The sequence below is a fragment of the Hemiscyllium ocellatum genome, chromosome 11 (genome assembly GCF_020745735.1).
Source record: "Hemiscyllium ocellatum isolate sHemOce1 chromosome 11, sHemOce1.pat.X.cur, whole genome shotgun sequence".
Taxonomy (NCBI): Eukaryota; Metazoa; Chordata; class Chondrichthyes; order Orectolobiformes; family Hemiscylliidae; genus Hemiscyllium; species Hemiscyllium ocellatum.
Window position 1 is genome coordinate 17,716,411 of NC_083411.1, and position 22,578 is coordinate 17,738,988.

Here is a 22,578-nt window from a genome sequence, read left to right on the forward strand (position 1 = left end):
TTCAGCATTCGAGTTTGACCTTCCAAATGCATCACTTCAGATTTATTCAGATTGAACTTCATCTGCCATTTCTCAGCCCAGCTCTGCACCCTGTTTATGTCGCGCTGCAGCCTGCAATAGCCCTCGATACTATCGACGGCACTTCCAACCTTTGTGTCATCTGCAAATTTACTAACTCACCCCTCAACCTCCTCATCCAAGTCATTTATAAAAACTACAAAGAGCAGAGGCCCAAGATCAGAGTCCTGCGGGACCCCACTCAACATTGACCTCCAGGGAGAATACTTTCCATCTACAATCACTCTCTGCCTTCTGTCAGCCAACCAATTCTGAATCCAGATAGCCAAATCTCCCTGTATCCCATACCTCCTGACTTTATAAATGAACCTACCATGGGGAACCTTATCAAATGCCTTGCTGAAGTCTATATACACCACATCCACTGCTTGACCTTCATTAAACTGTCTTGTCACCTCCTCAAAGAACTCAATAAGATTAGTGAGGCATGGCCTGCCCCTCACACAACCATGCTGACCGTCTTTAATCTCATGAAAGAATTTTTAAAAAACTACTGGAATGTCATCAAATGCTTATATCTTCTGAATTTTGTTGTACAGTCCTTGCCCAGTAATGTACAGGAGGCACTAAAGTAGGACCACAGCCTTTGAACTTTCAATGTTTCTCAGAGTTTTATGAATCCCTTTTAAATATTTTGTTTGGTAGTCTTGCAGTGACACATCACACCAAATCTTGAAATTCTTCCTTTCATTTAATTAGTAATAGTACATTTTTAAGCAGGTTTGAGCTGCAGTTGTATTTAAATACGACGGCTATCACATATTGTTTACTGTTAGAAGCAGCTGATGAGCATTGATACTTGCATGTGACTGTATTACTCTGACATGTTAATACCTGTGAGGATGGGCTAGTAAGCATAGATCTGTTATTGTTTATTTTTAATTCAAATCAACCATTTTTACACAGAGTAGTAATTTCACACTGAAGCCTGACCAGAAAATGGTGTTGGATTTCAAATCTTTCTCAAAGAAAGCCCGCGTCGGTTCAACTGGAGCAAACTGACATGTAAATTGGCTACAGTGTGGTGATCCAAATCGATGTATGCCTCCAGACCAGTTGCTTTGTCTCCATTCACACCAACACTTGTTTATTTCAGATTTTAAAAAAAAGTGTCAATTAATTTTTTCAATTAATTATTTTTGTAGTATGCATGGCTAATGTACTACTTTGTCTCTGCTAACACAACAGGGCAGTTCCATTAAATGTTTCTTTGGGTGATTACTGGACCTTGTGTATTGAACTGAGTGAAAGTTAGATAGCAACAGAGTCTTTTTTTTTGGGGTGAACCAAAAGCACTGAGATCAGTTTTGACTTGTACTTCTACGCTGATTGAATCCATGTTTAATGTTGAATTTGAAAGACAGACTTGAAAATCGTGTTGAGTATCTATGGAGATGCAATGATGATACTACATTCTCAATAGGATACCAACAGTAGGTGTTAGTTTGCAAATGTAAAAGAAGGATTAATTGAAGCAAGAACAAAGGCTGATCGTCAGATCGCTGAGAGGGCATGGGCCAATAGTGAGAGTCCAGACTCGAGGTGATTCAGCTTCAAGTCTGCAGGATTATAGTGGTATGTGTCCAAATTTGTGCTGGTGGGAAGCCAAACCCTGCAATGAATTCTGTTTATGCCAGCACCAATTTGGAATACAGCAGCATTCATTAGTAACGAGCTCCACACATGCCAGTAAAGATTTGGAGCACTTAACATGGAGGAGAAGTGAGGCACACAGCAAGAAGGAAAAGGACAAAATTTATAACATTGGGGTGGATGACGAGATCAAAGACCTGGCAGAGTTAAGGAGGAAAGTTTTTTTTTAGGGCTTTTCACAGCAAGAAGCAAGTTAACAGGGCAAAGTGATTTGGGGAAATGTTCCAAAAAGGGTAAGTGATTGCGATTAGATGTTAATTATTCAGATTTTAGGGGTAAGGAACAAATGAAAAGGGTGAACAAGGAAATACAGCTTGGTAATTCAGATGGAGCAATGTTTTGAAGAATTTTAAAAAAGATGCAGTGATCTTAAAGCAGATTCTTTGTGGCATAGGGAACCAGTAGATATTATTATTAAGGGATTGATAATTGGGTGTGGAGAAGGGAAGGTTCTAGATCTTATGCTGAAGAGAATATGAAAATTATGTTTTAGTTTTGCTGCAGTTTTGGAAGAAGGCATATGAGGACAATGTTGGAAAATATTATCCTCTTATGTAGTAAGACTTGGATAACTTTCAGGTTTAAGATGAATAATGGCAAATAACATTCACATTGCACAAATGCCAGAGAATGACTGTGTTCAACAAGAGAGAAGCTAACAATCTCCCCAAAACTTTAAATGGCATTAACGTTGCTGAATTTTCCACCATTAACATCCTGAAATTGACATTCACTCGAAACTGAACTAGACCAGTCATGTAAGTACTGTGGCTGTTGGAGTAGGACAGAGTCTGGGAAATCTGTCGTGAATCACTCCTCCCTTAACTCCCTAAAACCTAGCCACCTGTTACAAAGCATAAGCAAAGAGTGTGATGGAATACTTTTCATTTGTCTGAATTAGTGTGGCTCGACCAAAATTCAACAAACTTGACACCATCCTGGATGAAGCAGCTTGCTTGATTGCATCCTACCTACCATTTTATATTGCTAATTCTGTCTGTAACTGGCACATAGTAGCAGTAGTGTGTATCATCTACAAGATATAATATGACAATTCACGAAACATTCTTTAGCAGCACCATCTAAACCCACAACCTGTACTACCTAGAAGGATAGGAGCAGCAGGCCTGTGGGAACATTGTGAACAACAAGATCCCCTCCATGCTGCTCAATATCTTGTCTGGAAACTGTTTGTTTCCTGTTGTGGGTCAAAACCTGGAACTTTCTCCTTAACAGCATGTGAGTGTGCCGACATCATCTGGACTGCAGCTGTTAAAGAAGTGAGTTTAGTATACCTCTCAAGGGCAAGTAGGAAGAGGAAATAAATCCTAACCTACTCAGCAAGCCCATATTCTATGAAAGATTGAAAAAAAGAGTTAAATCAGCAGTGGGGAGTGGTAGGAAATTTGGCAGGCAGGCAGTGTTCAGGAGCTGAAGACAGTGAATTTAATGATAGGGATGTGGGATGAAAGGTTCAAGTAGACAAAGCATGATTTCAAATGTATGCACCACTAGTGAACAAGAGAATCTAGTATGGAAGGTGGATGCAAGTAACATACAAAGTAACATGGATGCCCCCAGAGATGTAAGATTGGTTTGACTGTGTTCAGTGTTGATCTGATGAAAATAATCACACCTTCATGTCAAAGCAACAGAAGATGCAGCAGCTGCGTCAGAGGTGAAGGTGGACGAGGACAGTAAGTTTGGGGGCTGATTATGTCACTGTGGGACACATAGGTGATAAGTACCTAAATTCACTTGAACAGACTGCACGTTAGGAAGGTGAGGTTCAGGCACTGCAATATGAATCACAAAAAAAGAAAAGTAGGCTGAATAAATGTTGCTGATAGTGTACACCATTATTAAAGAGTAAATCAGACAGGAAATTCCAGCAGCTGGACACATGTTAATTAGGAAGAAGCAATTCTAAATGCTTTGCTCTGTCAGATGTGGGAGTTTAAAGAGAGTTTAAGGGTTACTGCGGATTATAGCTGCCATAAATACTGTTGGATGCGAATCTTATCAGATCAAGTGGATCAGCTGGAGAGACAGATAGAAGTGATGAGGAATTTGCAACAGCAACAGTATTTGATGGATGGCAGCCATAGGAAGGGGGGAAAGTCTCAAATACAGTCACATAGATGGGTTAACTCCAGGAAGTGTAAGAGAGGTCAGCACTTAGGACAGGAGTCTTTTGTGGATATACCCATTTCAAACAGGTATGCTGTTTTGGAAAATGTAGGGGGTGATGGATTCTCAGGGGAATGTAGCACAAACAGCCATGTTTCTGGTATTGAGACTAGCTCTAATGCAATGAGGGGTACGTCGGTTTCCAAGAGATCAATTGTGTTAGGGGATTCTGTAGTCTGAGGTACAGACAGACGTTTCTGTGGCCAGCAGTGAAAAGGCAGAATGGTGTGTTGTTTCCCTGGTGCCAGGATCAAGGATGTCTCAGAGAGGGTGCAGAATGTTCTCATGGGGGAGAGGGGCCAGCAAGAGGTCATTGTCCACATTGGAACCAACGATATAGGAAGGGAAAAGGTTGAGATTCTGAAGGGAGATTACAGAGAGTTAGGCAGAAATTTAAAAAGGAGGTCTTCGAGAGTAGTAATATCTGGATTACTCCCAGTGCTACAAGCTAGTGAGGGCAGGAATAGGTGGATACAGCAGATGAATGCATGGCTGAGGAGCTGGTGTAAGGGAGAAGGATTCATGTTTTTGGATCATTGGAATCTCTTTTGGGGTAGAAGTGACCTGTACAAGAAGGACGGATTGCACCTAAATTGGAAGGGGACGAATATACTGGCAGGGAAATTTGCTAGAACTGCTTGGGAGGATTTAAACTAATAAGGTTGGGGGGGGGGAATGGGATGGGACCAAGGGAGATAGTGAGTAAAGAGATCAATCTGACACTGGTACAGTTGAGAACGGAAGTGAATCAAACAGTCAGGGCAGGCAGGGACAAGGTAGGACTAGTAAATTAAACTGCATTTATTTCAATGCAGGTGGACTAACAGGGAAGGCAGATTAATTCAGGACATGGTTAGGAACATGGAACTGGGATATCATAGCTATTATATGGCTCAGGGATGGGCAGGTCTGGCAGCTTAATGTTCCAGGATACAAATGCTACAGGAAGGATAGAAAGTGGAGGCAAGAATGGAGGGGAAGTGGAATTTTTGATAAGGGATAGCATTACAGCTGTGCTAAGGGAGGATATTCCCAGAAATACATCCAGGGAAGCTATTTGGGTGGAACTGAGAAATAAGAAAGGGATGATCACCTTATTGGGATTGTATTATAGACCCTCTAATTGTCAGAGGGAAATTGAGAAACAAACTTGTAAGAAGAGATCTCAGCTATCTGTAAGAATAATAGGGTGGTTATGATAGGGGATTTTAACTTTCCAAACACCGACTGGGACTGCCATAGTGTTAAGGGTTTAGATGGAGAGGAATTTGTTAAGTGTGTTCAAGACCATTTTCTGATTCAGTATGTGGATGTATCTACGAGAAAAGGTGCAAAATGTGACCTATTCCAGGGAAATAAAGCAGGGCAGGTGACTGAGGTGTCAGTGGAGGTGCACTTTCGGGCCAGTGACCGTAATTCTATTAGTTTTAAAATCATGATGGAAAAGGATAGACCAAATGTAAAAGTTGAAGTTCTAAATTTGAGAAAGGCCAATTTTGACGGTATTAGGCAAGAACTTTTGAAAGCTGATTGGAGGCAGATGTTCACAGGTAAAGGGATGGCTGGAAAATGGGAAACCTTCAGAAATGAGATAACGAGGGTCCAGACAAAGTATATTCCTGTTAGGGTGAAAGGAAAGGCTGGTAGGTATAGGGAATGCTGGATAACTAAAGAAATTGAGGGTTTGGTTAAGAAAAAGAGGGAAGCATATGTCAGGTATAGACAGGATAGATTGAGTGAATCCTTAGGATAAATCCTTAGGATCCTCTTTATCTAGAGGATAAAGAAAGTAGGAGTATACTTAAGAGGGAAATCAGGAGGGCAAAACGGGGACATGAGATAGCGTTGGCAAATAGAATTAAGGAGAATCCAAAGGGTTTTTACAAATATATTAAGGACAAAAGGGTAACTAGGGAGAGAATAGGGTCCCTCAAACATCAGCAAGGTAGCCTTTGTGTGGAGCCACAGAAAATGGGGGAGGTACTAAATGAATATTTTGCATCAGTATTTACTGTGGAAAAGGATATGGAAGATATAGACTGTAGGGAAATAGATGGTGACATCTTGCAAAATGTCCAGGTTACAGAGGAGGAAGTGCTGGATGTCTTGAAACGGTGAAAGGTGGATAAATCCCCAGGACCTGATCAGGTGTACACGAGAACTCTGTGGGAAGCTAGAGAAGTGATTGCTGGGCCTCTTGCTGAGATATTTGTATCATCGATAGTCACAGGTGAGGTGCTGGAAGACTAGAGGTTGGCAAACATGGTGCCACTGTTTAAGAAGGGCGGTAAAGATAAGCCAGGGAACTATAGACCAGTGAGCCTGACCTCAGTGGTGGGCAAGTTGTTGGAGGGAATCCTGAGGGTCAGAATGTACATGTATTTGGAAAGGCAAGGACTGATTAGGGATAGTCAACATGGCTTTGTGAGTGGGAAATCATGTCTCACATACTTGATTGAGTTTTTTAAAGAAGTAACAAAGAATATTGATGAGGGCAGGGTAGTAGATGTGATCTATAAGGACTTCAGTCAGTCTTTCGACAAGGTTCCCCATGGGAGACTGATTAGCAAGGTTAGATTTCGTGGAATAAAGGGAGAACTAGCCATTTGGATACAGAACTGGGTCAAAGGTAGAAGACAGTGGGTGGTGGCGGAAGGTTGTTTTTCAGACTGGAGGCCTGTGACCAGTGGAGTACCACAAGGATCGGTGCTGGGCCCTCTACTTTTTGTCATTTACATAAATGATTTGGATGCGAGCATAAGAGGTACGGTTAGTAAGTTTGCAAATGACACCAAAATTGGAGGTGTAGGGGACTGCGAAGAGGGTTAACTCAGATTACAACAGGATCTGGACCAGATGGGCCAATGGGCTGAGAAGTGGCAGATGGAATTTAATTCAGATAAATGCGAGGTGCTGCTTTTTGGGAAAGCAAATCTTAGCAGGACTTATATACTTAATGGTAAAGTCCTAGGGAACAAAGAGACCTTGGAGTGCAGGTTCATAGCTCCTTGAAAGTGGAGCCGCAGGTAGATAGGATAGTGAAGAAGGCGTTTGATATTCTTTCCTTTATTGGCCAGAGTATTGAGTAGTCGGGAGGTCATGTTGCGGCTGTACAGGACATTGGCTAGGCCACAATTGGAATATTGCGTGCAGTTCTGGTCTCCTTCCTATCGGAAAGATGTTGTGAAATTTGAAAGGGTTCAGAAAAGATTTACAAGAATGTGCCAGGGTTGGAGGATTTGAGCTATAGGGAGAGGCTGAACAGGCTGGGGCTGTTTTCCCTGGAGCGTTGGAGGCTGAGGGGTGACCTTATAGAGGTTTATAAAATTATGAGGGGCATGGATAGGATAAATAGGCAAAGTCTTTTCCATTGAATCAGGCAGTCCAGAACTAGAAGTTCAAAGTACAAAGGGATCTGGGAGTGCTAGTCGAGGATTCACTAAAGGTAAACATGCAGGTTGTGTTCGTGATTAAGAAAGCGAATGCAATGTTGTCACTTATCTCAAGAGGGTTGGAATATAAAAGCACCGTTGTGCTACTGAGACTTTATAAAACTCTGGTTAGGCCCCATTTGGAGTACTGTGTCCAGTTTTGGTCCCCACACCTCAGGAAGGACATACTGGCACTGGAACGTGACCAGCGGAGATTCACATGGATGATCCCTGGAATGGTTGGTCTAACATATGAGGAACGGCTGAGGATCCTGGGATTGTATTCATTGGAGTTTAGAAGATTAAGGGGAGACTTAATAGAGACGTACAAGATAATACATGGCTTGGAAAGGGTGGACGCTAGGAAGTTGTTTCCGTTAGGCAAAGAGACTAGGACCCGTGGACACAGCCTTCGAATTAGAGGGGGTAAATTCAGAACAGAAATGCGGAGACATTTCTTCAGCCAGAGTGGTGGGCCTGTGGAATTCATTGCCACAGAGTGCAGTGGAGGCTGGGACGATAAATGTCTTCAAGGCAGAAATCGATAGATTCTTGTTGTCTCGAGGAATTAAGGGCTATGGGGAGAATGCGGGTAGATGGAGTTGAAATGCCCATCAGCCATCATTGAATGGCAGAGTGGACTCGATGGGCCGAATGGCCTTACTTCTACTCTTATGGTCTTATGGTCTTATAGAAGGCTTAGGTTTAGGGTGAGAGGGGAAAGATATAAAGGAGACCTAAGGTGCAACTGTTTCACACAGAGGGTGGTACGTGTATGGAATGAGCTGCCAGAGGATGTGGTGGAGGCTGGTACAGTTGCAACATTTAAGAGGCATTTGGATGAGTATATGAATAGGAAGGGTTTGGAGAGATATGGGCCGGGTGCTGGCAGGTAGGACTAGATTGGGTTGGGATATCTGGTCGTCGTGGACAGGTTGGATCGAAGGGTCTGTTTCCATGCTGTACATACATCTCTATGACTCTATGATTCTATGCTCTTCTTGAAGTTTTGCTATAATAGTAACTTACTGAGAGATTTGCGGTTGACGCATGAAGTTGGGCCTGAAGTTGCCATTACATACCCAATAAACTTGTCAGAAAAAAAGATGTTTTGACCATTCAAATATAAATGAATTTGAAACACCCTTTTAAGTCTTAATTACTGCTGAACACCCACTCTTGCACAGCAAGTTAACTTGTACAAGTATTGATGTGGAGGAGCTGGTGTTGGATTAGGGTGGAGAAAGTTAAAAAATCTCACAACACCAGGTTATGGTCCAACAGGTTTATTTGGAAGCACTAACTTTTAGAGTGCTGTTCTTCATCAGCTGATGTGCGTCCAAATAAATCTTTTTACTTTTTACAATTGTGTATAGATTATCTTATTTCTATAGAATTTAGTTTAATTTGGATGATTGTTATAATATTAAGTTTCAGTTCTACTTATTTTTATCTCTCTCTCAATCCAGTTTTACTTCCTTCTCCTTATTTCATTTTATGAACATACTTGGTATTAAATTAAATATTTGAAGATGAACTCCATCATGTTGATATTGTACAGCTCATTAAAAGCTATTTAATCTGATTATTTAGGGGATACATAGTTGCTCGCCCAATTTATTAATGTTCCATATCTCCTGTAAGAACCTTGCAGAAAAATGGGTTTCTAGTTATTGCAAATTCCTATTGTTATGATGCCACGCTGATGTTACCATTGGACAAGTCAGATTTCTGAATTAAATCTGACTTGATTGATCTTTTTCTTAGGTTACAGTCTTCCTCTGAAAATAAGCACATAAGGCTGCAGATTTGGTTTTAACAATAAAATAGAGGTTTACTACACTTAAAAGAAATAAAAATAAAAGTAACCAAAGCTTTATGAATGTAAAGCAGTTTGAAAGGTTTTAAAATACATGGTAAAATAAAATTCTATCTGCTGCCCAATGACATAATTTATACACATATCCAGAGAAATTCCTTTCCTTACAAATCTTTATATTTGACTTAATTAATTCTCAGTTCTGGTCCTGTGAACGATGAGACCTTTTCCCTGACCACTCCTATAACTGAGATTCTAGACCATCTCGGTCTTTCAATAATCTGCAGAGTTCCAACCAAACACTCCAGGTCTGGAAATTTCACAAACTACCCTCTTTCACTGAGGTAGTCCATTTCTTTAACTGCTCTGAACATCCCCTTTTGTGGGAGATACTGTACTTGCTTCTGACCTCAGTCAGGTTTTTTCCTGTTCAAAAACTTTTGAACGAAATTAAAAGATAAACTTGCTTGTCCCAGCTTCCGCTAAGCTAATGGTTTAATGTTAATTTGGTCATAAACCTCCATAGTATGAGCAAACAGTCATGAACACCTCAGGAAGCGGATACAGGTATAAAATCATGTTTTGAACATCGTTTATTTTTACACCCCTTTTTATAGGAATAAACAACACCCAGAAGTCACTAATTTAAAATCAGTACAGTTAATTTTTTTTGTGATTATCAATATGATTTGTTTTTAATCACACTATGCAAAAGATGGTGGTGTGTGGGCAAGTGGATTAATAATGAATGGATCGGATTTGTTGCCATTGGATTGCTGTTGTCTGCAAAATTGTTTATGTCATAGTTACTGTCACATCTCTGTTGATTTTCACATGGTTAAAGGACTGTCTCTGGAGTGTTTTTAGCCTGCAGTTTTAAGTGAGGAATTTTGAAATATATTGGTTTGTTTAAAGGCCAGAAAAAAATAGCTTTGGAATTGGCATATTTGAAACAGGACTGTTCACTGATTAAGTTATCCTGTTTTTGTGGTTTTGGTAGAGGAATTTTTTATTGGTGATGTTGAGGATTTATTGATATAGATGAGGAAATTATTTTTCTTGTGTATTCTTGAGCATTGATACAAAGGACTGATGGTGAGAAGAATAAATTGAAAGACACTTCAAATTCCTAGACATAATCGATAGATAAAAGTCTGCCATCCCAAAGTTGTTAATTGAGAAATCTCATGTAAATACACGTCATTCTCCTCTAACGGTGTTTTGTTAACACAAATTCACTATAATGCAATTGACAAATGGGGTACTGTTTCTAAAGTGTGATTTTTGTATAACACGGGTTGCACAAGAAAGCAACCATCGCGTTATAGAAAAACTAACTGTAGGGCAGTTACTCCAACAATTACATACTTTCTTAAGCATCTATTAAAGAATATAGGAAGTATCTTTCCATTTACATACTAAGTCCAAAAGTAGGAGAGAGAACTATGCGCTTTGGTTGGCTGTAGAATCCCTCTGGACCTTCAGCCACCTGGTGGCTTTCTACTGGTATTAGGACTCTGTCTGCCAAAAGCATTTCCCATGGTCATGGCACACACCACAGTTTCTGCCAGTGCAACAGTCCCAGGATTGCCAAGTTAGAGGGGTGACTACAGAATAGATGAGTTTGTTGGGAGTAGAGATCTTGTGAGGTGAGATTCATGGGTAGCACTCAGTGGGCATCTCTCTTCCCTGTGTCAAAAATCTGAGGTTTCACAGATCCCTACACCAACAACCACTGACAGTCTGCCTAGTTAACCAGTCATGTCAGCTGACTTCTTTTTATGTCTTGCTTCAAGTTGAGATCATTGCAGCCCAGATCGGAATCGGCCCTGAAATGGTCATTAATACCTGTCTAACACAGGTATTAAGATGAAGGGCTTATGCCTGAAATGTCGACTCTCCTACTCCTCGGATGCTGCCTGACCTACTGTGCTTTTCCAGTGCCACACATTTTGATGCTGATCTCCAGCATCTGCAGTCTTCACTTTCTCCTAACTAAGGGTCTCAGTTTGCAGTTGAGCTCGGATGTTCTTACCCAGAACTAAATTCTGGTGGAGATGGGTGTGTAGCAGTCTTCTGGTTTGCAACCATCCTGGCTAATTAAAATTCCTTCCTGATGCCATGTCCTCTGGTTCTGGGACCAGAAGATTCCACGCTGTACATTATTGTCATATAATTTTTGATCATGTTTGGTTCTAGCCATTATTTCTTGGTTTGAACCCCTCATCACAAATCTGAGCTGATACTTCGGTATTGGCCAAGTTGTTGCTCTTTGAATGCGGCATTAAACTGAGTCATGGTCTGCCTGTTCAGTTAAATATTAAAGATTCCATGGAATTGGAAGAAAAGTAGGTAGACTTCTTAGTGTCCTGATCAATGGTTTCTCCCTCTGAAGTAATTCAATTAATTGTTGATTGCAAAAAAAATTGATTGTGGATTATATTTACTTACTTGCTTGGTCATAATTCATTGAATGTGAAATGTTTTGACAACATATGATAACTGATATGGTAATATCATTGGATATAGTAATATATTAAATAAATCCGAATCATCTTTTGAGTGTATATACATCCACATGTGTAACTGCTGTTCAGACTCAAATCATTTGCATGTAATCTAAGCTTTATTGATTATGCTTTGGAAGATTCAAAATACTGTTCAAATACCATAATGATTATTGGGGCAATCTGTCTGGTGTGAACCTCCATTAAGAGGCAAATGATACGAATTCAAATGTAACCATTTGGAAACTTTATGGCTGGATTCAGGCTGGGCAAATGTGGGTCATCTTGGCTTCTAAGTCGTTTAGTGATTTATCATTCGAAAGATGGGATGGCATGGGAAACATGAGATAGAATTACATACAAGGGATGGATGAGATGATGAAGTTGCTTAAGTTTAATTTGACGGTCTCTGCTAGTTGCATAATGATGATTGGACTAAGTCTGAAAGTGGGAGAGCTTTTGAGTAGGAAACCAACAGCCTAATGAAGTGAGAAAGCCCACTAGTTCTTCCAGCAGTCAGGTAGCTGATTGGGCAGCAGCTCCATGCCAATCTGAGGCCAACAGGTCCAGAATTTGGAAGATTGAAGGCAGAGGCTGTGGCTATTGTGGGACAACGTTTTCTGAACTCTCAGGACAAAGGCTCACCAAGGGGTAAAGAAAGTGCTGGGCTCAAGGGGGTAGGGGGTACAGTTGAATTAGAAGTGAGGCTGGGGATTGGTTCTCAGTTTCCTGATGAAGGGCTTATGCCCGAAACGTCGAATTTCCTATTCCTTGGATGCTGCCTAACCTGCTGTGTTTTAACCAGCAACACATTTTCAACAATTGGTTCTCAGTTATCAGTCTCTGCTGTAAGTAGAATTCTGTGCAGATTGAGAGGGCACAAGTGCGCACATGCGCACACACATTTCCAACAAAAAGCATTCACTGGCATTACCAGTTGTGAACTCTCCCTCTGTTGACATCATGGGGGTTACCTTTGACGAGAAACTGAACTGAACCAATTATATAAATACTGATTGCAAGTGCAGGTTAGAAAGTTAGAAGGTAGGCATCCAGCAGCAAGTAACTTCCATTATTATTTCTGTGAGCCTAACCATCATCAACAAGGCATGTGTCAGGGTATGAATGAATGAGTACAACTCTGATCACACTCAACACTATTCTTGAATGAGTACAACTCTGATCACACTCAACACTATTCAGTACAAGAGTCCGCTTGTTTGGCACTCCAGCTACCAGTTGAACGTTCACTCCGCCCATCACTGATGCACAGTTGCAGTTGTATTCAACATCTACAAGCTGTACTTCAGCTTCTTGCCACGGCTGCTTTGACAGGACATTTTAAAGCTACAAACTACAATCTGGAAGTAGATGCATGGGAACACTGCTATCTGCAACCTCCCCTCTAACATACCATCCTAACTTTGAAATATGTCGCTTTACCTTCGCTATCATTAGATTACATGTCCTGGAATGCCCTTCCTAACAGCATTGTGTGCACTACATCTCGTGAATGATCGTAATTAAAGATGGTTGCTCTCAATCATCCCTTCGAGGACAATTACAGGTTGGCAGTAAATGCTAACCTGGCCACTGTGTCCACATCCCATGAATTAATTTAAAAAGAAATCTGACAGTCTGATAGCATTCGTTAAAGAGTTGAGTCACTTGAATCTTTCTCATCTCTCTAACTGAAGTAATTGCAACCCAAACAGGCGGAGGCCCTTAAGTGGAGTTTAATTGTCCACTTAAGAACCTCAGTTTGTTGTAAGGTGAGAATATTGAGCTTCCCGCCCAGAACTGAACTCAGGCAAGATCCTGACCTGCTATCTTCGCATCAAATTTAATTCACTTTCTGTCTCCAGGTGTACCACCACTGGCCTGGAAGATTATGTACAAATCCTCTTTATGATAAACTCATTGGCTTACTAAAGGCTGCAGTAAAAACTTGTACCTTTGCACTCTAGTACCAAATTTTAACTAACAAAGGTAGTACATAGATGAATCATGTAAAGCATAAGCACCTCAGCACAATGCAAAGTTGGCTGGTCTTAGCCTGGACAGTACTGGATTGCCCATTGACCTTGGAGGATAAGATTGATTATGGTTGTCAGACCCAGTTACCATATAGTGATTCCCACCTGCTAAAAGTGACTATGCACAATATTGTTGAGTACAGAATTGGGCTTTTCTGTGATATTCCTCATTGAATGAGTCTTGCAAATCCACTCCTCAAAGAACCATTACCTTCAGGATAAAAGGAAGTGGGATACCACAAATGTAATTGAGAAAGATACTTATAATCAATTGAAAATGACTGTTAAGAATGATTGTCGAACTCTTGAGTCATTGTGTGTGATGTGTGTACAGATGCATGAATTAGATAAAGTTGGTAAGCACAAACACAAGTGATTAGAAATGCAAATTGAATGCTTTCATTTATTTCAAGAGGAATTGAATAAAGTCAGGGTTGCAGTTGTACAGGCCATTTTGTAGAACACTCATTATTTCAAGAGTTCATCAGAAACAGTTTTGAGAAAGATCAGTCAACTAATAACTGAGATAAGGGTGTTATCATATGAGGAAAGGTTAGGCAGGCTGTGGTTCTGAATCTCTTGGAATCTAGAAGAGTGAGAGGTGATGTTATTGAAACAATTAAGATTGAGGGGTCTTGGCAGAGTGGATTCTGAATTGATGATTCACCTTGTAGGTGAAATGAGAAAACACACACACAATTTAAAAATAGTGTGTCTCTTATAAAGACATAGCTGAGGAGATATTTTTCTCTCCCAGAGACTTGAGAGGTTCTCTTGAGAGCAGTGGTAACCAGTCTTTGAATATTTTTAAGGCAGTGGTAAATTGATTTGTGACTGATAATGGAGGTAAAAGGGGATTGGCAGGAAAGTGGTGTTGAATCATATTCATATCAGCCATGATCTTATAGAATGGCGCAGCAGATGGAGGGGCTGAATGGCCTACTCCTGCTCATAATTTGTATACTTCTGTGTTGCATGCTCAGAATGAACTTGGATTGTTCCATTTTGGTGGCTTGGTACTGTGTCATATACTCAGCATCAAAGAGCTCCTAGAATAACATTTAATATGACGAATGGTTGATATTATTTGATGTAAATATCTCTTCATTGCAGTGGGATGGTCCAGTTAGTGAGGTGCGTGATTTTGTATCATTATCATAGCGAAATTCCTGACTTGGATGGAGTGTGGGGATTGCTGAATTATTTCAGAACATTTTCCCCCAAAGGTGATTCAAGGTAAGTATGCACTGAAGTTGTCTTGGGCAATATTTGGATACTATTCAAATGCTCTTCCATGCAGGTCTGCAAGTAGGTTGCCTTTTTACTATTTGGTGTGTTGCAGTTGAGACCATGGGAAATTAGACACATAAACAGAGGGCATTCTTGGGTGTTAGAGATCTGCTGTAAACTCCATTGAGCAAATTTCACCGATTTATTTTAGTAGAGGAGATGGGTAGGGTCAAGGAGGAAGATGTGCATACCTAGGATCTGAAAAGTGGCGAAGGTGAAACTGCCAACAAGTGAAACTGTGCGTTAGATTACATGTCTCTGTGATTGTAATTAGACTGATGTGAAGGTTTGTGGTCTTGACTCCATCTTCTGCCACTTAGAACATTGTGCTTTAGGACTCCAATGTTTTATGTCTGAATCTTTGAAAAGTAAACCATTTCATTTGTGATGAGGTAATATGTTACAAAAGTTGTGCCATAAAATGGTAATCCCTAATCACTCGCAGTTGGGTTGCCAAGGTGAGGCATTGAGAGAAATCAAAAACAGCGATGAAGTTAATCCAGGATGTTTGCCCATCTCTTACCCCACCATTTGTCATTATGATTGAATAATTTACAAAGTAAATTGGATTGTCATTGTTTTCTCTGTTAATCTTTCAGTGAAGGCTTGATCTTGATGCTTATAATAATACTACAAACTCCCTGCCTCAACTACATTCCCCACCCCCTCCCAACCGCTCTACAACTGCGTTTAATTTTTTAAAAATCACTGCAACATAGCATATATAGTTCTGTTAAACAAAAGCATAAATCTTGTGTTCAGCTTTCAGTCAGAACGACCTACTTCTTCACTGTTGGCAGTCATGGCTAAAAATTCTTGACTATTTTCTGGCCGGTTGAATCAAATTATTAACATATAGTAATAAAGAACATGAGTCAGAACCACAAAAACGATGTGTTTCAGCCAAACCCCTTGCCAGTCCACAAGTATCCAGGCAACAGGCCATGAAGGAGTCTATTACAATGAGGACAAAACAGATCTCATTCTTTCGTATTGAAAAACTAAAATTAATAGTCATGATGTTTTGTATTGACTAGGATATATGTATTTTCATGTCAGATATCATTTATAGTCACTTTCCAGACTTTTTAATGTGACTCAGCTGAGATCTCCGTCTTGCTCATTAATAATGACTGAGGTCCTATTTCGTTAAGATTTGGCAGCATCTTCAAAATGGTAATGAAGAAAAAGTGGGTTTTGGTATATTCTTTAACTCTTTCATTTACTCCACTGCACTGCCGAAAATAGAGCTTAAGTATACTTTCTGCCGTCTGCCTGATGACCAATGCCCATCTCGATGAGTCACAGCAAGATATCACACTGACCCTAATCAAGTTTCTTCTTCACAGTGGAGCGAGTGTGTTTGTGGTTAGGAATGGCTCTCAAATCTGAAATGCTAATGCCATCCGTAGGCCCTTTCCAGCTTTGGCTGGACTCAACGTAGCATTATATTCCCAAGACTCAATACCATATGAGGTGGTGGATTTAAATATTGAGTGAGCCATGGGAGTATTCATGTTTTTTCAGATTTCTATCTCTGATGTGAAATATGTAATACGTCACACCTTTATTGCTGGCATTTCAAAGCACTCCTGACTGGTCTTCCATCTTTCACCCTGTATAAACTTTAGCCCATATTAAACTTTTGAGGGGCTGCAGAAAAGATTTACAAAGATGCTGGGGCTGGAGGGTTTGAATTATCGGGAGAGACTGAATAGGCTGGGATTTTTATCCCTGGAGCAGTGGAGGCTGAGGGGCAACATTAAAGAGGTGCATAAAATCATGAGGGGCATGGATAGGGTGAATAGCATGGTCTTTTTCCTTGGATGAAGGAGTCCAAAACCAGAGGGACATAGGTTTAAGGTGAGAGAGGAAAGATTTAAGAAGGACCTGAGGGGTAACTTTTTCATGCAGAGGATGGTCTGCATATGGAATCAACTGCCAGAGGAAGTGGTGGAGGCTGGTACAATTACAGCATTTTAAAAGGCATCTGGATGAGTATATGAATAGGAAGGATTTAGAAGTATATGGGCCAAATGCTGGCAAATGGGATGAGGTCAGATTGGGATGTCTGGACAGTGTCGATGAGTTGGACTGAAGGGCCTTTTTCTGTGCTGCATGACTCTGACTCTGTAAGCTGTCTGCCAACTTCATGTTCCACTTACGAACATCTTTGTGCTCACAGGCCTACATTTGCACTTTGATCAGCAACACCTTAAATTTATCCTCATACTTGTGTTCAAATTCCTTCATGGGTTTGCTGCACCCTATTTTGTAACCTACCTTGGCCCCAAAAGCCTCCAAGAACTGCGTTCCTCTAATACTTTTGGACTGTCTTGGTTTTCTTTGCTTCATTATTAAAAAAGGTTGTGCCCTTTCTCCATCTTTCTTTAAGACTCCTTTTAAACCTACCTCTGACCAAGCTGTTGGCCACGTCCAATTAGCTCATTATGTAACTCAATATAACTTGTTTCTGATAATACTATTATGGGATACTTTACTGGATGGAGAATGCTATGTAAATTCACGTTTTGTTGTTTATTAGATCAACCACAGCTAACTCTGTTGCTCTGATTAGTCTGTCTTAAGTGATTCCATTATTACTAGCTTTTACTCAATAAAAAACATGTTAACTGGCAACTTTCAGTGGCTAGTTGCAGAAGGGGATTTGTACTTTAAGGATCAATGAAGGCACTTTATTCATTTCCTTAAGTGCTGTAAGGAAGGCACCACAGAGTGCTAAATCATTTGAAAATGGTCAGTATTTTGAGATGGTAATGATGACAAAACTCTCATTGTTCACCTTCATTCCTGCATTGAAACTAACAGCAACTTTATGTTACCACACAAACACAGAATGACCAAAAAATCCAGAAGTTGAGATCTCCTTGGAGTACAATCCCTAAACAAACATTGATTTAACACTTTTGTACTATTAGTTTTGCAATTTAAAAAAAACTCTTGATAAAGTTGCATCTTGTAAAATAAGCTGAAAGCAAGTTTTTAATAGGAAAATAATGTCATAAGTACTGCTAAGCACCTTCACTGGCAATCTCAAAGCTAATTTTATACTTGCAACTGTCACATTTCTGCAATGTGAAAATAAATCTCCGCATTCTACTTTTCAAAAAAAAAGCTTTGTTTATATTGATATTTGATTTAATCTTTTACACACTCAATTATTTATTTTGTGATTAGCAAAGAGATTGTATGCTGTCTGCAATAATATTTTAATGTAATTGGCTGCATATTTTGCTTGCTGATGCATGCATAGAGATCCTTTTGATTTGGCACCAGTTTTAGACTGTTATCAGGAAAGAAGAAAATCACACCAGAGAGATCATGAGATTTTTGGGCTTTTGCCTTGAGATCAATGATGAACATTATTACTTCACTGCTGACCAGAAATTCGTTTCCAGTCATGGAGGTGTATAGCACAGAGAAAAACTCTTCAGCTCACCAAGTCTGCACTGATCATGTACAACCACGTAACTATTCTAATTCCATTTTCCAGCACTTGGCCCATAGCCTTGAATGTCTTGGCACCATTAGAGCACAACTGACTAGTTCTTAAATGTTATGAGAATTTCTGCCTCTACCACTCTTACAGGCAGAGTTCCAGATGCTTATCACCCTCTGGATGAGAAAAAGTTCCTCCTATCCCTCTAATACACCTGCCCCTTACCTTAAAGCTATGTCCCCAGGTCATTGACCCAGCTACCAAAGAGAAAAGTTTCTTCCTGTCCACACTTTTGCTCCTCGTTATTTTATACATCTCAATCATGTCCCCCCTCAGTTTCCTCTGCTCCAAGGAAAACAAAACCATTCTATCCAATCTCTCTTCATAACTAAAACTCTCCAACCCAAACAGCATTCTTGGTATTATTTGATTAATCAGCTCAATAATGTTTTATAAGTAAGTGAAGATATCTTATAACACAGCAGCCTCAGTGCAGAAAAGAACAGCCTAAAATATTTTTGCCAGGTTATAAAAATTGTAAAACAAAAGATTTTTGCTTCTCCAGATCCATTGTTGCAAGTAGTGGCAATGATGAATCAGATTACATGAGCCGAACTGGTTTGAGTGTTGCCATTCTAGACAGGTAGCCCAAGGCCCGAAGGCGAGGTCTGAAATCAAAATGGGCAATCTTTAAGCCCAATGGACTTTCATGATAGGCCGAGCAAAAAGTATTTGCACAATATAAAGGCAAACTAGAATAAGCTGGACTTGCCCTGGAAAATGAGACTGGTTTGTGTATTGGAGTAAGGTAAATTCACTGGTGCCCTGGGTTCTTGCCATGACCACATATGGAGAAGGGGAAAGTACCCTTGACATATTGGGATCCCATTGGCTGCCATGACTTTGACCTGGAAGATGATTGGCTGAGTACCAGAGAATTTTCTGGAAGGATGTTGCAGGGAAGGCTAAGAAGGAACAACTGGCAGCTATTCCTTCAATGAATTGTGACAAAGACTTAACGTTGCAATTGGTAGCGTAATTAATTTAAGAATTCGGAATTTTGTTGCTGAAGAACAGGGATATTCAATTATATTTAGATAATATATATATTTAAATAGTAATCAGTCATACAACCCCTGTTGTAATTTCATTGTATGTTGTGAATAAAATTGTGTTGAATTGTAAGTTAATTACAATTCTGACCTTTCTGTTCGTCTCACAAGTTTAGCACCCGCTATGGTTAAGTGACCAGGGACCCAAAATTGGGCATTCTAAATCAACCCACAGCTGGAAGAATCAGGATGACAGAAAATTGGCCAACTAAACAGCAGCTACCAGATATCGGCTACAGAGGACAGCAGAAATCAAGGTCAGAAATTCAGGGGATCCAGTTACAACCAGCCCGAAGATTGTGTATTGGAGAAGTATCAGTCAGACTCCTGGCACCTTGACTTCCAGCCAGCACCTGTGGATGTGCACTTTTTACCATCCCGGCATGGCTACAGTGGAGGGTGTTGGCATGACCAATTGGACACTTTGAAGCTCTGTTCATGCCTCTATTTGGCCAAAGGACACAAAATATATGGGAAAGTCTGATGTAAGGGCAATACAAACATATGTTGGAAGTTATCCTTCCAGTAAAGGCTTGGAGCAAGACTCATGGCAGAAGACCATGCAGCAACCCAAAAAGACCCAAGAGAAAATCTATCCTGACCTCTGAAACCCACTTTTGTGGAAGAGAGCCAGCCCTACATCAGAGAGAAGATTATTGTGGGTAATATTCTTTCTCAGGCAGATAGAGCAAGAAGACAAGAAATATTGTGGGAATTTGAGACATTCTCACATGATGTTTTTCATAAGGAGTATTTAGTTAATAAAATCAAGTTGAACCACAAACTGAATTCTGTTTTGCTTTGACCACCTCTGCGTCCAGAGAGCTTGGATAAAAGTGTTTTTAATACATAAACTAGTTGAACTGTCCAAAGCATGGACAATATGAGTAAAACTGCAAATGTGTTGCTGGTCAAAGCACAGCAGGTTAGGCAGCATCTCAGGAATAGAGAATTCGACGTTTCGAGCATAAGCCCTCGAAACGTCGAATTCTCTATTCCTGAGATGCTGCCTAACCTGCTGTGCTTTGACCAGCAACACATTTGCAGCTGTGATCTCCAGCATCTGCAGACCTCATTTTTTACTACAATATGAGTAAAACAAATTTATGTCGAAACTGGTCAAAGTGACAAAGCGTAGACAACATTTTTGATGGAAAGAACATAATTTTATATCATTTTCACCTGTTAAAACTAACTGGAAATTTATATGAGGAGTGAGGGGCACAGTAGAGGCTGTCTGAGAGGCACAAGTGGTACAACCCAGTTGTTTCAAGGTAGGCTTTAAACCAATTGATTAAAAAAGATGGATTTACCCCACAAGTTCTGAGGGTATTACATAGAGATGGTGTTGTTGGCGGAGTACAGAAAATTGCCTATAAGTCCAAGGTTAGAAATTCCTCACTCATTAGTTTTGGTTAAGCTTTTATGTTAAGTACACTATTTTCACAAATTCATTAATCCTTGCATTGAGGAAAAAATGTTGAAATTCCTTCCATTTGCTATTGTTAGCGCAGTAGTTAACACTTGCATGTCAAATTCTTCGGTGCGATGTTCAGAGAAAACATTTAGAAAGTACTGAATGATTTAAGTACAATACTGCACACAGGAATTGGACATAATTACATTAACCGCTGCAGTAAAAGTACCATGTGGAGGAATTTCAAAGCTGTTGTTTAATTTCTTCAATTCTTAACTGTTAGTTATTCTCTTTGTTAGGGTAACTGGACTACAGCTCACCACCACCTTCTCAAGGGCAACTAGAGATGGGTAGTAAGTGCTAATTTAGCTAGCAATGCCCACATCCCATAAGTGAATTAATGAAAACCAAAAAAACTGCAGCTTCTGGTTATTTTGTTAATGAAAGTCAATGTGCAACAGATTTATTTTAATCCAGTGTTTTCAAGTCCTATACCTTGCATTGCCAAATCTTCATGTTTTGCTTTTAACTGTGTGATAAAGCAATTTTGAATTTGTACTGAAATGGCTACTGATACTTACGAGTTCCAGGCATTTTTTATTTGTTTTGTGAATTTGGTTACATGCTTTTTATTTTTAATTTGGTACATTGTAGCCTAAACTGAAAAGGGAATTTTGATTCAAATTTCTGAATGTTACTAATTATGTAGTGTATAGAATTTGATTTAACATAGGAATACATTGATGGCACATGGCAAGATGTATTGCCTAGTATTCTACAGAGCCAGAAAAGTTGGATTTGATCCTGATTCCATTGGGTTAGGTGGTTTCAACCAGAGCAATGCTGTTGTTGGCAATGAGGGGAAAATGTTTAGGTTAGATTAAATCACTTACAGTGTGAAAACAGGCCCTTTGGCCCAACAAGTCCACACCGACCCACCGAAGTGCAACCCACCCAGCCCGATTCCCCTACATTTACCCCTTCACCATTCTAATTCATGCAGTGCTCCTACTATTAGAACTGAAAGTGGAAAATGTGTGTAAATTTTGAACGAGGGTGTAACTGGGGTTGGTGTGATACTGTCTTTTCATGTCTTATAGTAAGCAGCCACAATTGAGGCTCACAGAGAAAGTGGCCACTTGATGTTGGAGAGTGGCTGTGTATGCGTTCTGCCATGTGTATGCGTTCTGCCATACTGAGGCTTCTGTAAATAATGAACACTGTTATTTGCTGCCTATGAAAACATACCTCAGTAAACAGTTGAGCCCTTGAAATATAAGGAGTGGAGAGGAAAATCAAAGCAGTTTATATTATTCTTTAAGCTCTATATGTGCTCTCAGCCTTTGAACTTAAATTCTGAAGCAGAGGGGCAGTGAAATAACTATGATATTTAGTTGTTCAGCTATTACTTGGAACCATGAAGGTCGTAGAAGGTCACAAGAATATACATAAACCTAGGGCAGAAATCAATATTATTATGATTAGTAAGATGTGAAAGGCTTGCGAAAATTGAAACTGAAATGTGAAAATATTTTTGGCATCATAAAAATAGTGTATTTTTGTAATGTATTTCTCATTGAAAATA

The 22,578-nt window shown here is 39.9% G+C and overlaps 1 protein-coding gene across 3 annotated transcripts in view; it reads left to right on the plus strand.

Annotated features, from left to right (window-relative positions):
* The window catches only part of zbtb33 (zinc finger and BTB domain containing 33), a 38,290-nt gene that overhangs the window by 9,317 nt on the left and 6,395 nt on the right, over positions 1–22,578 (plus strand). Inside the window, exon 1 of one of the 3 annotated variants that reach the window (XM_060832047.1) lies at positions 14,917–14,950. The exons of the other annotated variants lie outside the window; for them this stretch is intronic. The gene's annotated coding sequence lies outside the window, so the exon portion shown is untranslated. Of the gene's footprint in view, positions 1–14,916; positions 14,951–22,578 lie in introns of those variants that run through there. 3 annotated transcript variants of the gene reach the window in all.